This window comes from Octopus bimaculoides, chromosome 1 (assembly GCF_001194135.2).
Source record: "Octopus bimaculoides isolate UCB-OBI-ISO-001 chromosome 1, ASM119413v2, whole genome shotgun sequence".
Lineage (NCBI taxonomy): Eukaryota > Metazoa > Mollusca > Cephalopoda > Octopoda > Octopodidae > Octopus > Octopus bimaculoides.
Genome location: NC_068981.1, coordinates 92,632,817 through 92,640,060, shown reverse-complemented (window position 1 = coordinate 92,640,060; position 7,244 = coordinate 92,632,817).

Genomic DNA, 7,244 nt, shown 5'->3' with positions numbered 1-7,244 from the left:
CAATGCTATAGTTCACTAGAAGCAACATAAGTCAAATCCGTTGTCAGCGAAAAATGATGTATCAACAGAAATTTCATATAAATATGTCAATGTATAGTTGGTATTCAAATAATAACAAAAATAATTTATGAACCTTAGGAAACCTGCCAGGTGTTTTCACTTGTGTAGTATTATAACTAAGAACATTGCAATGACTCTAGTTGTATTAACGCATTGAATAAAGACCTTGGTTGAATGAAAATATATAGTACTAACGAGGAAACCGGTCCTGAACCATCCAAATCATCAAGCCAACCAGTCCTGAAGCCATATACCATGCATATTTCTATAGCATCATGTATATTTGTCAGAGGTTATTGGCAATTGGTAATGTTTATATAAGTGTTTCAAGATGTATTGAATACTCTACAGCCTGGAATAGTTTGCCTTGTATTCAAGATCATGCTAGTTTCAAAACCTAATCTAAAACAAATTCATTTTGCTGATATATTACCAATGCCTATAACTTGATAAGATTTCGAAATGATAAAATTTCGAAATATTGGTATATGATTCTATTCAAAAGTCTGCGTAATTGTTGATGAATTTATATCAAAAGTCTATAACACAATTGACAAGCTAATTAAGGACTGGATATTGCCTAAGATTATTTTGATTATTTACTAATATTTACTGAGGAAATGACAAATGTTTTGAATATGAATTCCGGTATTTTACCAAGCTCGATATATTCTGAGTCGACACTCTTTAGTGTAATGAAATAAAGTACAAATCAAATATTACTTTCGATGTAGTCGACTTACATCCTCATCTAAAATATGACTAGATCTAAAGTATAAACAATTATGAGTATTTATATAGTATTGTCTTCGTTAACTAGAAGGAATAACAGAGCATCATCAGTTTTTAAGGTTGGTAGAAAGTTTCTACCCCTACCGGTGAACCTTACAAACTGATGATATCATTCCATCAACGTATGGACGCTGGTTGCTCTCGTACATACTTTACATTTAAATTTCTGTAATTTTGAATTTTTATCACTTCTTATTTTGAACTTGACAAAGACAGACGTACTGTTGATATATCGTTCAACTAATAAAATATCTTACAATCGAATCGCGCTTTTCGTCTTGACTGTTTACCTGTGTGAAGAGTTACGTCAATTCTTTTTAAAATATTATTATTATTATTATTATTATTATTATTATTATTATTATTATTATTATTATTATTATCATTATCATCATTGTTGTTGTTGATTTAAGGCAGGATCATTCTTATTGCAGGTAGAATTTATGTTGGTAGAGAGTTTCTACCACTACCGGTGAACCTTAGGTATTAACAAGCTTTCAATAGTCTTACAAGTTCTTAAGACCTCCTGATAATCTTTCCTGTCTCTGAGAGTAAAACGAGTTCCACAGGACTTGCTGCTAGTCTTCTACAACTATTTGTCAATCGCTTTATTTACAGTTCCAAATGCATCAATTACTACAGGCACAGCCTTCAGTTTTCTTACTCCAAATTCTTGCACTTTCAAATTTTAAGGGACAATATATATATATATTATTTTGCTTTTCATTCTCTTTCTTTACAATCTTTGAATCAGACAGACACGATGGATCTTTTATTTTTATGTCTGGCCTATTATTTTCTAGCTTCTTATCCGTCTGAATAGGAAAATCCCATAAAATTTTGCATTTCTCCGGCTCCAGAACTCTTTCGAACTAGTGATCGTACCATGTATCTCCAGTTTCAAATCTCCATTTCTGATAAAGATTCCAGTGTGAAACATATTTCTCAAACTTTGTTCTTAGTACTCTGGCTGCCTCTAGAACTCCTGGGATGACAGACACTCTCCTCATAGTCCACGTTCTTGTAATGTCTTCTTTTCGAAATCTGTACTTTTCAGTCTTTTCTGGTGCTTTGTTATTTATGCGTGCATCCCAAGCATTGCCATATCTATAAACTTGGTTTCCTTTTTTCCTTTTGTCTACCACATACTATTATTATTATCATCATTATTATTATTATTATTGTTATTACTGTTAAGGCGGTGATCTTGTAGAAGCGTTAGCACACCGGGTGAAGTACTTAGCAGTATTTCGTCTTTATCTACGTTCTGAGTTTAAATTCTTCGGAAGTCGACGTCATCCTTTCGGGGTCGATGAATTAAGCACCAGTTAAACACAGGGGTTGATGTAATCGACTATCTCCCGCCCCACCAAATTTCAGACCTTGTGCCTATAGTAGAAAGGATTATTACTGTCATTGTTATTCTTATTTTTATTGTTCTTAGTTATAGCAGCAGTAGTAGCACCTCTCTACATTATATTGTAACCATAAGAAGCATAAAGATTAACAATTTATACTTTGAAATTTAGTAATGTTTTTAAAACATTCACATTGACAGAATTTTCAACTAAGAAAGGATATGATATTTTAAGAATACAAATTTATCTACCTTGTAGTAATTTGGAGATGTTTTAGCTATTTTAGACCTCTTAAAGACGAATTAACGTAATAGAAATGTGCCAAATGTTCTCAATGACCATTCATTTACTTTTCTTCTCTCATTCTATTAATTTTGTTATTCAGTATTCTTTTAGAGGGCATAAGGGAATCTAGTTTAACCATACCACTGATGTGCTTATTGTAAATTTAATTCTTTTTCTAGTTTTCTTAAAAATCCTATACAATTCTTATCGCATTGTCATTTGATACTTTTGCTGCGGTTTCCTGCGGTTCTATTTATAAACCCAGCAGGCAGATATGTCGTTTTGACATTGCGACTGTCACTGTACAACATTTTTTAAAAAAGTTTAGATTATTGTAATTTTCATCATAATTTGACTGTGATAAGACACATAAATACACACACAAACATCTATCTATCTATCTATCTATCTATCTATCTATCTATCTATCTATCTATCTATCTATCTATCTATCAATCTATCTATCAGTCTGTGTGTCTGTGTGTATGTGTGTCTGTCAGTCTGTCTGTCAGTCTGTCTGTCTGAATGTCCGCCTATCTATCTATCTATCTATCTATCTATCTATCTATCTATCTATCTATCTATCTATCTATCTATATATATATATATATATATATATATATATATATATCTTTCTTTCTGTATATATATATCCATCTTTCTTCACTTATGTATTTGCTCATATATACACAAGTATATGTTGTTAAATTACAAATAGGTGTCTATATCAGATTGTAAAGTATTTGGTAATCAGGAAATGTGCGAACATCTGTCAGTGCATATGCGCATCAAGTTTCAGGCATTGACATTTTTCCCACCTTGTATACAGAATAATACAACATAATAGTAACAATTCTTCGTAACATTTACAAACAACCATAAGCGTGTGCCTAGCACGGAGTAGAAAAGGATAAATAACATCGTAATAATCTAAAAGTTCTATATTTAAGAGATGAGGAATTGTGTACATTATTTACATTATTTACATTTAACGGTTATTTGTCCTTATCTTGTTTGTTGTTAACTCAACGTTTCGGCTGATATACCCTCCAGCCTTCATCAGATGTCTTGGGGAAATTTCGAACCTGGATTCTCATTCCTAAGGTATTTTTCGATGTTGCTGTTATTATTATTATAATTATTAATATTATTATCATTATTAATATTATTGTTATTATTCAGGTCACTGAATAATAATAATAAGATATTAACAAGAACAGATACACAGGGATTACCATGTGATAGCGATAAAACACTGTTCCAAAATTTATTCAAAAACATCGGAAATAAAGATATCGCATGGAGACAAAAATAGCTGACAAAGGGTTGGACTATATCCGAGTAAGTAATACTCATTGAAAATTATTTCTATTTTCCAAGTGAAATGATGTATTTTAACTGGATATCATCTCCACTGCTCGCACAGCACATGTAAACACGCCTGATACATTACTATCCATCAACACCAGACCATCTCCAGCCCCAAGCACCATGTACAGAAAAATTACAAATAAATGGAATAATACCGGTATTATTCAACACAAGAATAACAATCTGGAAGTGAGTACTTGAAACTTGTTACACAAAATGTACGACAAACTACACGTGCAAAACAATTTGACAACAGAAATGAACGGACAGGTATCCTACGAAAATGATGACCGTCAAAATAAAGGGCCGGACGTTGTTCCTCATGTTCCGCAAATAAAACCAAAAAGACATAAATGGACACGTGAGGAATATATTTAAATCCTACACGTTTATTTTACAGCAGTGTTCTACCCAAAGAACGAAAATCAACAACAGATACATATAAAATATGGAAGAAAAATAACCTAAATAAAGACTTGGATACAGCAATGAACCCTAATAAACTAAATAAACTAGCTAACATACGAAGATATATTCTCAAAGCAAAAAAATATCAGAAATAGAAACAAGAATTAAAAGGAAAAAATACACCAGGAAAATGTAGATAGTAGCCACACAGCAGTGCTAAATAATATAAACACTGAGATAGTAAAACACGAAGAGAAACGTATCATTTCCACCAAAAACGAAGTAAACAAAAGACAACAAACCCAGACCGTAGAGATATATAATAACGTACAAAAAGCACCAATCCAGAACACCACAGACAAACATATGAATGAAAAGGAAGGCGAAACAAATCTAAAACCTGGGAATAACGACGGGAAACCTAATGATTATAATACTATAAAAATGAGAATAATCAAAGAACTGAAAACCACAGATCCCAGAATGGACCAAAGATTATACCTCCCAAAAATCAAAATAGACAATAAAACAACATCAATAATAAATGGCATAAACCTGGCCGTCACAGAACTAACAACCACAGAAACAACAGGCAATATCACTGAGCTAAATGACATAATATATGCGGCAGCCACTGCAGCCACATAAGAAGCAGGATACTCCCTCAAATCCATCCAAACAGGAGTTCCACCACCCGAACAAAATTAGAAAATGAGAAAAGATTGTCCATTCATAACGAAATTAGTAGACAATCATCACTACTAAGTAACAAGAAGAAAACAAAGATATTGTGCAAATACATCATTACAAAAAAAAATTTACCTGAGGTAAAATAAAAGCTAAATGATGATATTCTTGCCAGAGCACAAAAGATTCGCCGGTATAAGAAACGCCAACGTTTCTTTGAACAAAACAAACAGTTCAACTCCAACGCGCAAAAAGTTCTACCAAGAACTTTGCAAAAATAAAATAGACATTACTGCAGCCCCAACAGCAGAAGAAGTGGAAGAACTTTGGAAAGAAATATCATCGGTGAAGGAACTACCTCAGAAAAGGACTATTAAAACAACGAACTTAGTAGCTGAGCAATTCTGGACCCCTATAACATCTGAAGAGGTCATCCAGGTACTGCAAAGACTAAGCAACTGGAAAGCACCTGGACACGACAAGATCCCCAACTTCTGGTTAAAATATCTAACAGGCATACACACAAAGCTGGCTGAAAACTTTAACGACATACTATCAGAGCCAGAGACAATGCCTGAATGGCTTAACGAAAGGGAAAACTACCGTTATTCCCAAATCCACGGAAACGGTAAAGCCACAAAACTACAGATCTATAACATGTCTCCCTACAATCAACAAAGCCTTTACTGCAATAATATCGCAAAGATTGAGTAAGCACCTGGAAGAAACAACCTGTTTCCAGAATAGCAGAAGGGATGCTGCAAGGGCTCATACGGCTGTAAAGATCAATTAATGATCAATAAAGCCATAACTGAAGACAGCCGCAGAAATAAGAAAGGCCTCAGTATGGCCTGGATCGACTACTGAAAGGCTTTTGATAGTGTTCCCCACACGTGAATCCTCGAAACACTTGTCATAAACAGGGTAGCACCAATAATTAAAAAATACATAACACACTCTATGAATAAATGGCAGACAGTGCTACAGCTCCAAACAAAATAGAGATTCACGAAGACCAAAGTCATCCCCATTAGAAGAGGAATATTCCAGGGAGATACCCTCTCTCCACTTCTGTCCTGCTTGGCACTGAATCCTTTATCTGACATACTAAATAAAACTGGATGCGGATATAAATGTTACGGCAAAACAATCAGCCACCTTTTATATATGGATGACCTAAAACTATACGCTACAAATGATAAACAGCTGGAAACACTGCTACAAACCGTACATGGATTTTCCAAAGAAATAGATATGAAATTTGGATTAGAAAAACGTGCCAAAGCAACTCTGAAAAGAGGAAAACTAGTTAAGAGTAGCAACGTCACACAAGATAAAGCCAATGAAATAAAAGAATTAGACCACAGCCAGACATGCAAATATTTAGGAATCAATGAACTAGATAGGATAAAACACACACAAATGAAAGAGAAAATAAAGAAAGAATACTATAGATGATTTAGATCAATACTGAAAACAGAGCTCAAGGCTAAAAACAAGATAATAGGTATTAACACTTTAGCCGTCCCAGTTATAAGTTACAGCTACAATATCCTTAACTGGACACTAAATGAACTAACGGAAATAGACAGGAAAACATGAAAACTAATGACAGGATCTAGGATGCACCACCCAATATCTGATATGCAAAGGCTATATATACAACGTACAGAAGGCAGTGGAGGCCTTATACTGCTGGAAAACTATTATAAAATGATAACCATAGGACTGCAAAAATACCTACTTTCAGAAGCCAGGAAAACTAATACAAATAGCCACAAAACACGAGCAAAACGAAAAAGCTGTTTTCAGTATTTAAGGAAGCTAACAAATGCAAACAAGAAATCATACTACCTAAGAAATATGAAGAAGAAGAAGAAGAAGAAGAAGAAGAAGAAGAAGAAGAAGAAGAAGAAGAAGAAGAAGAAGAAGAAGAAGAAGAAACAACAAAAGGTATAAAACAAATGAAATCCGTCAGCGGTACTCGGAGTCTCCTTTAGAGAGACTTAAGTCCAGTCTGCAGATGCCAAACCAGCAAGGGGAAGCTGCTGACCTCCTCTGTTCGAAGGTTATAAAGGACAAAGATTTGTGTGTCACATAGCTAGCTAGAGGTGATGGCCTCTTGGAGCTAATCCACGGCAGCATTCGTCCTATTTTGGGGACTGCCATGTTGGCTTGGCGATAATTATTGATACATATATATATATACATAGATATATACATATACACATACATACATACATACATACATACATACATACATACATACATACATACATATAT